Below are 9,801 nucleotides of genomic sequence, written 5' to 3' on the forward strand. Positions count from 1 at the left end.
AAGTTGAAGCTACAATAACTGCAGGAGGAATATCAAATGGTGTATTAACACGCGTTGCTGCATCCCGAAATGCATATTGTTTGCATCAATTTAAATCGATCTATAAATGAAAATTCATTTATAATTACAAATTTAAGTGACTGATAAATAAAATGTTATGAATTCAAATCAACACACCTATGTTTGGCGTTGAGTACCAAACAGCATGTCCATCAATTCATCCATCAGTGCCACATCCTCAGTCATGCGGGTCTAACATCTGCTCCCACAAATCATGCATAGATGGGATGTGGAACCATTGGCACTGGCCTCAACATCCATCCATGTGCATATTCCTAAGCAAGTGGGACACACATGCTCAATGGGTTGACTAGAGCCAGTTGCCTCAACTAATGGATCATCGTCCGAGCCAAGAGGGTGTGCTAATTGTGTCCCATGATGGATGATCGCATCAGTCAATGTTGTGGCCGCCTGAAGAGTCTGCAGCTCCATCGACTCTTTCAGTGATACTACGAATGTCACATGTACCTTGGGTTTGGGTGCTGGGGGTTGATGACTCTGCGGGCCTACTACCCTACGAGCTCTAGGTCTATCTTGGGTAGAGCCGCCACCTCTACCATGGAACTCTCTCATATCAAAATAACTAGGCCCCTCATTGAGGACAAGCTCACAATATACTTTCCTCAAAAAATATAATGGAACCTCAAAATTATTACAAGGTGGTTCGTCAAAGACCATCCACAACCTATTCCAAAAAAGATTCTTCATCTGCACATTGGTACATCAATGTATGGGAAACCTCTTTGCATTAAGAGGTAAGGACTCACCAGTTCTAGGATCAACAAAAAGAGCACATATTTCTGCTTTACTTATGTTTTTTTATTTTTCACTACATCATATGATAACCCATCAGCATAATAAGTGTGACACCTATCCCTATAGTTTCCCCATTTTGTAATCTGACTCAAAACTGTAGTGGCACCACTAGCCAATGTTTCTAGGCTAGTGGCAAGGGATAAATGATTTTCAAGCTCAAATGTTTTCAATCTATTAATCAGTCTTTTTATTTTAGCAGTGTTTTGCCCTAACTGATTAAGCAAATCCTTTTGTGTAGTTGTTGTGTGGTCTAAAGGAGGAGTTGGAGGTGTATCCTAAGGGTTTTATTATGGTTTTTGTTGTGGGTTTTGTTGGGGGTTTTGAGGTGTGTCTTGTTGTGGTTCTGGATTTTCAAAATCTGATATTGGTAAAAAAAAAAAAAACTAATCAAAATCAATGATTTTAAATTGAAAACGTAAATAAAATTTATCAAATGTGCAAAAAAAACAAAAAAAATGTGTAATTGGCCTCTTTCCATGGCGTTTGGGTGTGAAAATATGTATCTCGTGCGTGGTTTACAACCAAAAAACCCTTCAAACTCTCTCTCGGCCATGGAAGGAAATAATAAGTCGATTGTCAAAAAAAAAATTATTGATAGGGACCGCATACGCGGTCCTTTAGGAACTATAACCACGTATGCGGTCTTATTTCCTAAAGGACCGCGTACGCAGTTTTGTCCCTTTAGGCTCAAGCACAATGAATCTAACCGCGTACAAGGTTTTTTTTAATTTTAAAACCGCAAACGTGGTTGCTATTTTTTTAACTTTTTTTGGGTGTGTGTCCACTTTTTTATACGCCATCTTGGTGCACACACCCTCAAGTGCTATCAATATCTGTAAGAATTTGGTACTGAATTCTAAAAAAAAGCATATATCTATCAAGTATCATTTCTTAAGGGAGAAGGTGAATGAGGAAGAAGTTAGATTGTCAGAGTATGTATCTACAAAGGAGAAGATTGCAAATATTTTCGTGAAGCCTTTTCCTAAAGATAGTTTTGAGTATCTCCGGGAGAAGTTAGGGGTGACTTCACCTCCTTATGAGAACTAAGATGCATGGGTTGCTTTAGTCTAGTGAGCTTCACAGAGATATCTTGTGATCTGGATTGATGAGTTGTGGTTGCTACTCAGCAGGAGTAGTCAGTGTTGTGGCTGAGTGAGTCTAATTTGAGTGATTATTTATAGGGAGAGAGAGTTTTGATCTCTTTACCTTTGTCATCGATGTTAAAGAGGGAGAGAGAAGCATGTGAAAAACCCTGAAGCATTTTGGGGTGAGATGCAACTAATCAAAGATTTGAGATTTGAGTTGTAGGTGGGAGATTGTTGATTGATTTGATTCTTTCTTTGCATTGATTATTTTTCACATTTCATATGTTGCCACCAATGCCAAAGGGGGAGATTATTGGATATTGGTTGATATGTTGTCATTGATGTCAACATATGTGAAGTCAATATGTCATGTCGTATTACAGTCAGATTGGTTGAGCTAGTTGAGCCCGTTTATTGCAGATGAGTTGATGCGGTTTAATGGATTATGATATGCTTATCTCTAGTTGATTCAGCATAAGTTTCAGAGGTCTGCATTTTTATTTGATCAAGTTGTGTGATTTGGTATTGTGGTGGTTGGTTATTTAGTTGTTTTGTAGTGGCAGTTTTGGTAAATATGTATTCTATGCTCCAGAATTGTAATATATTTTTTTGTGGATGTGTGGGAAGTATTATGGACATTGATATGTGTCCTCAGTTTGAGTAGTTCATGATTTGGAGGTCAGCAAGTGAATCTTTCAGTTTGACAGTTAGTTATGTGTATGCTTTTGAGCTCTGGTTGTGAGATGATGATGATGATTCTAGTGATGCGAGATGTTGTGGTTGTTGTCATGTAATTCACGTTGTTTGTGGATGTTTCTAGATCATGTGTTATGCATATTGGTGGTCCACATTGATCCTTGTGAGCATTATTGAAGATTTTCTTAATCTGGTGATGTTCTTCTTGTTATGTGATGTTTTTCGTGTTGTAGTGCGTTGTGGATGATCGAGGTATGATCTTTCGATGCATTTCATATTTGTGGTCATTTTTTAGGTCTAGACTATGTCTTAGCCAACATTGTTTTGGTCCACATGCATTATTATGGTGTATGTGATTATATTTTTAATATGTAGCATGTGGTGAGCCGACCTATATTTCATGGGCTGATGATGTGTATAAATATGCATTGTATTCATTGGGAGAGGCATTTAATCATTGGGAAAGGTTTTTGTATGTGCAAATATTGATCTAATCATTTAGTAGTTGAGCGATTTTGTGAGAAGTATGTTGCAGAGCATATCAGACAATGTGCTTAACCGAAACTGTACTCAGGCATGTTGAGATGATACTTTATCAATTCATGATTCTTCGAATGTAATCTGAATGTTTTGTAAGTCATTGTGACTTCTTGTAAGGTAGTGAACATTTCCTAAAGGTTGTTGTAGCCTTTCTAGGTTTCTTATTTTGAGCAGTGAGCTCTAGGTAGTGTGCTTGAATGCATGTGCATTCCCCATTGTAATATTTCATTTACTCCTAACAGGCTATTATCTCATTGTGAGGTTCCCACCGTGGTTTTTCCCTTAACCGGATTTTCCATGAAAAATATTGGTGTTATGTGTGTTATTGATGTGGTGTTGTTTCATACTTTAACTGTTCATTATCAGATCTGAGTTGTGGTTTAAGTTGCAGTAAGGTTTTGAATTTCTGGTGCAAACTGATTCAACACCCCCCCACACCCCCCCCCCCCCACTAAGTAATAAAGGTAATATTTCCTCATTGATTTCTAACTAGTACCATGATATTAATAACTCTATTTCAGAATAGATTGCATTCATGTATGGACAATTTATAGTACCTTGAGGGATTTTCAAGATTTGAGATGGAAAAGTTATCATGGATAGAAAAACAAAATATATTTTAATTCAATCAAGAGTGGATTATCTATTGAAACTCATATAATCTTTTAATGAAAGAGAATTTGATTAATTTTAGCATTTTCATTAAGGTCAAAACATTTCCAATTCATCACAATTGTATCATTATGTAAGTTTAGGGGACTAACATAGTGGTGTAAAATAAGGTTGCACTTAACTAGCACACTCTATTTGTTGACCGCTTAGACAACTGGTGTGGAACCCATCTAACTTTTCATTTTTCTTCCTCTTCAGTTGCACTCCCCTAACTCTTCAGAGTGATAGACACTATAATAGTCAAATTCAAATTTCAATTTCGAATCTCCATCTACCGCTCACAATGTGCTAGTACTTTTTTCCTGTGCATTTTCACTTCTATCAATTAACTAAAGTTGATAAATGCTTAGCTTCATGGATTCGATGAAAGAAGGTCGCAAATATGGTGTGAGTATCATGGAGGCAGATAGTATTGAGTGGATTCTTTGTGAGGAAGGCTCCTCACCTTTGCCTCGGACATGCAACATAGCCAACCATTAACCATATCTTTCAATAATTTATTTGTGAAGCTTGCTAAATAAATTAAGTGATTCTATTGAGTAGGAGACTAATAGAATTTCCTTTTAAATTAAATGAGGAAATTTTCAGCTTAGAAATTATAATAAGTAAATAAAACATAAATAAAATCAAACAATAAATGATGTGCAAGTTGTCAGAATGAAAGTTCATAGTACAAGAAATAGTAAAAATTCTAAAATCGATTTTCAACAAAGAATCAACAATTTCATACTTTATCAATGATGATTCATGTATGAATTATAGATTCAATGGCTATCGTTAATTTTATTAATTCTATGTTTAAAAGCTATAAGTATTATTGATATAAAGATATTTAAATTTTTAAGAAAAAACTATAAAATATGATATATGATGTGAAGAATAATGAGAGCTTGGAAAGTTATAAGGTATTATTACAAGTAGAAACATTGAAAAAATATAAAATATAATGTAAAGAATAATAAGAATTGAGTAAATTATAAAATAGTATTATTAATGAAAAGATTTTAATAAAATAGTATTATTAATGAAAAGATTTTTGGAGTTTTAAGAACAAAATATAAGCTATGATAAGAATAATGAAAGCTTAGAAAATTGTTAAGCATTATGATTGGTGCAAAGATCTCTAGATTATTAAGGAAAAACCATAAGATATAATATGAAGAATAAAGGTTTTGATTTGTGCAAAGATATTTAGAGTTTTAAGGAAAAACATAAGATATGATATAAAGAATAATGAGAGCTTACAAAATTATAAAATAAAGAAAATGAAAGGTGTAATTGTAAAGTTTTTTCAAATCCGATTATTATGTTGTGTTTGAAGCATGAAAATGAGGTACCTATCTTTAAAGTAAAACTTTAAACAGCTATACTTAAATATTATTTAATCAATGATATGTTCAATACTTAAGTTTATTATATTATTTTTAAAAATATTAAAAATAGAATTTAAATTTAGATTTTTTATTTGTATTACAATTAATTTTTTAATTGTATAATTTTTTTTTTTATTAATTCAATTATATTAAAATAATAAAAAAATGTAAATTAAAAAACAAAGGTTGTACAATCAGTGTACCTTATGTTAAAGATTGTAAAAATAATTTGTAATTTGATTGTTAAGATTTACGAATTGGTATAGTTAATATTTTCTTTAACATCACTTTATGATTACCAAAATATAAATAATAGTTGCACAAAATTCAAATTAAGATCGTTCTAATGAACTAGAGTACATATCCTTATAATCTATTGTTAAATAAAACAACAATGTCCTCAAAAAGATTAGGGATTGGTTAACTATCATTAACAAGTCACTTTGTCCTAAACACAAAGAGATCATATTGTTCAAAATGATTTGCACATTGACCTTACTTACACAAGTAGGAAGATAAACACCATGCACAAAGGGTTGGACAAACTTGCAACACTTGAATAATAGCTAGCTATTATTAATTCTTTGTTATTGTTGTTATAGTTTTAAATTTAGAAGTATCCTAAAGAATCTTCTAATTCACTTTATAATTTGTGGTTTTTGTTGCTCTTAATTATCAAGTAATGTGTATGAATTAACACTTTTTGTAGTTATTTAAATTTTTAAGCAATTTGAAGCACCCACAAAGAATTGTCAAACATAAACATCCTCAAAATGGTGCTTGTTATCAATACGAGAAATTTAAAGAAAAAAATGAATCATTCACTATAAAGGTGATATAAGTAATTTTTGTTGGAATTTTCTATGATAATTAGAAGCCTATTTTTCTTTCCACTCTATCATCACAAATCTTGAATATGAAGTTTATGGACCCCTTTGCAAACAAAATTAGTTTTTAATAAAATTATCTAGGAACAACCTTATTCTAAATCCCCCTCATGATTTAATATAAGAATATATACCAAGAGGTATTTGAAGTTCTTCACTCATATGATCATGTCCATTCCTAGACCATTAAGGGTATCAAAGGTCATGCAAGAAATTACATAAATTCACTCAGTCATTTTAAAGAAAGGAACTTGATGGAGGAGTGGAGATAATTTTTTTAGGTGTGCAAGACAAGGTAAAAGCCATGAAATTTGTGAGATGGATGCTTTAGAATGTGCATAAGGGCAAGTAGAAATAGAAAAGAAACCTCATATTAATGACCACATGATCATCTTCCTCTCTTATTGTTGAAATTACATGTGAATCTAAGCCTTTGAGATGAATAATGATGTTTAGGTGGGAAAACAAATATTGGATTAGTTGTAGGAATCGAATCAAGTCATTAATGGTGTCCTAGATCATGTAGAGATGTAGGTAGAGTTGATTAAGAGTAAATACATGAGATTTTATCACTATAACTTAGGATCAAGGTCCATCCTTGCTCAATCAGTCAAAAGCATATGCACACTAACTATCTATTAATCATCCCATGATAACACTAAAAAGTAACAAAATTGAGTTCATTTATATAGATTTAACTCATTTGACATTGACACCCACTTTATCTCAAAGCCTATCAAATAAAAGTAACATACAACAATAACATAGATTCTAACATATATGTATCTGAAAGGAAAATGGTAAGGTTATCAAGTTTATAACATCATGATCTTTATAGGAAATGTGACTTTAAAAGTTCTATTGATTGATATTTACCAATATTCAATAATTTAATGTTCAAAACTTGATTTAGGGTTTTCAAAGGGCACATAGCTATTTTCTCTCCATTTCAATATTCACACAATCATGTAAAAGTTCACCTAGAACAAACATAATTTACTATTTTGATTAAGGGTCAAACAGGTTTTGAGGGGTCCCAAAACCCCTTACAACAAGTTTTGAAGGGACCCAAAACCCTCAGGACTTAGAAGGAGTCTAGAACCCATAAATAGAGTGTTGATAAAAGATCAACCAAAGACTACCAACAACCAACCATTAGCAACTAGGCAACAAAGATCTGGTTGAGACACCTACAAGGCTTAAGCCATCAAGCAAGAGCTATCAAACACACATTAACAAAGGGTTTTGCAAGACTCCCATGAATTGAAACATGGGTTTTGGCAAGGCTACCATAACCTTCGAACAAAGGGTTTTTTCGAGATCCCTTAACCTTAACCATGGGTTTTAACAAGGCCCCCATAACCTTCACTTCCAATAACAAATAAATAAAACATAATAAGCTTGCTAGAAAAATTGGGTTTTGGAAAGGCTCCAAAAAGCTTCAACTAATGTTGACACACAAACCTATTAAACACAAAAATATTGAACCCCACCATGGTCTCCACCTCTAACGGAGAATGTTGATAGAGAAACAGAAGCAAAGTGTTCACAACAGGACAAAGCCAAAAAGGAGACTCCAAGCTCCAGAGTGGCCATGCAAGCCATGGAAGAACATGAAAGCATCTAGAAAGGCAACCCCAAAAACCTGAAATCGCAAAATCGTCGATACCAAAACCCAAGGCCCTGGCACCTTTGGCAACCAAGGAACCAACCCCAACCACCTCACAGAAGGTCATAGGAGCAACAAAAGTACCACCTCCCTACGCACCCACCAGATTCTACCTTTTGTATAACAAAAACACCAGCATCTACCCCAATATCGGTAGGGGCAACAGATCCTAACAAAGAAGCGGGAGCAAGAAGGACATTCGAAAGATGCAAAGGCAACCCGACCCAACCTAAACCATCCATAGAAGAACCAAGAAACAAAGAGATCCAAGCAACCCATACAAAGGGGAATTAGGACCAAACCCTCATTGTCACCCATACATCCTCATCATCGTCTAAATCGGAATCTGTCACATTGTCTTCCTCAACAGAAGCCACCCCTTCGGCAACCCTAACCCTACCACCGCTCGACACCCTAAAGCTCCGCCTCATCTAAAAAATAAAATTGAAGCTATAGTTATTATGTCACCTCCTACAAACATAATTCATTGTTATGATCTACTACATGTATCTCCCCAATAAATCATTAATAATCAAAATCAATAATAACATCTTAATGTCTTCCCATATTAATTAAGGTCAATGATATTATAACAACTCTCTACTCATGATTCTAATGGAAGTCTTACAAAAATTTTGTTCATACAATCAAGAATGTTACCTCAATGATACTATTCATAAATAAATGTATTCTATAAACTTTTAATGGATTTTCAAATTAGTCTATGTATATATAAAAACCACAACCATTTATGAACTGATTTTTTCCTTACATAAGCATCGAACAGATCCCAAACCAAAATAATCATCCAATATAAAGTACTATTATGAAAATATCAAACATAACAATTTTGTTGGAATACGTTGGATTGCAATTACATTAATTGCTGGTCAGTCCTATTTATACATTCTTTGCAACAAAAAATTTAAAGACCGGGCCCTAAAAAATTTAATTGGATTGTAGCGTCACGCACAGGCCTGGAATTTGACAGGCAAAATGGCCGTTTTTTGACTTTTGAACCGTATTTAACAGCTTAAAAAATTAGTAGAACGTATGCATTGACATGCTATTTTTTTCTAAAACCGTATAGATGACACTTCAAATTATAAATAAACCGTAAAAAAATATAGTAGGTAATATATATTAGTTTAGAATGTTTATTATAAAAATACAAATTTATTTAGAATATTTTGAAATAGAAGGATTTAGAATATGGAAGGATGTAGTTGTTTCTAATTTTATAATATTTTAATATGATTTTTTAGAATAGTTCTATTTTTTCATAGGAATTTAGAAACTTGTCAAAATTGAAATAATAGAATATAATTGATAAAATATTTTAATATGAATTTTTACAATATATTCTATTTTTTTATATATGAATTTAGAAACTTAGTCAATTTAATTTTTTAAATATATTTAATAAGATTGTTATAGAAACTTGTCATAATATATATAATTTTAAAATTTAAATGTGTATTTACTTAATTAGTAATTATTAATTGATTGTCATTTAATGTTAATATATAATATATATTAGTGTATTAATTTAGAAACTTATTTAGTAAATTTAAGATTTTTGCATATATTACTAATTTATCATTATTGAAATGACTAAACCGTCATATGACAGGTATGAAATGACTAAACCGTCATATGACAGATAGGGGTGACCGTCAAATTCCAAATTCCAAATTCCAGGCCTGGTCACGCATGTCTCATTTACGATGTTCCTTAACAATCGGGATAGACAAAATTTGTGCACCAGCCGGGAATCGAACCCGGGTCTGTACCGTGGCAGGGTACTATTCTACCACTAGACCACTGGTGCCGATATTTTCATTAACTATTAAAGCTATTACTGCATGAAACAACAATCTTCCTTAAATGTTTTTGAGATAAAGGTTTAAGCGCAAAGTTCTTACACACCTGTCGTTGTAGTATAGTGGTGAGTATTCCCGCCTGTCACGCGGGTGACCCGGTTTCGATCCCCGGCAACGGCG

At 33.0% G+C, this 9,801-nt stretch overlaps 2 non-coding genes across 2 annotated transcripts; one reads left to right on the forward strand and one right to left on the reverse strand.

The window, feature by feature from the left end:
- Positions 1 to 9,558: 9,558 nt before the first annotated feature.
- TRNAG-GCC (transfer RNA glycine (anticodon GCC)) lies at positions 9,559 to 9,629 on the reverse strand. Its single transcript has one exon. It is a non-coding gene; the product is annotated as a tRNA-Gly (tRNA).
- Positions 9,630 to 9,729: 100 nt separating this feature from the next.
- TRNAD-GUC (transfer RNA aspartic acid (anticodon GUC)) lies at positions 9,730 to 9,801 on the forward strand. Its single transcript has one exon. It is a non-coding gene; the product is annotated as a tRNA-Asp (tRNA).

This window comes from Cryptomeria japonica, chromosome 8 (assembly GCF_030272615.1).
Source record: "Cryptomeria japonica chromosome 8, Sugi_1.0, whole genome shotgun sequence".
Lineage (NCBI taxonomy): Eukaryota > Viridiplantae > Streptophyta > Pinopsida > Cupressales > Cupressaceae > Cryptomeria > Cryptomeria japonica.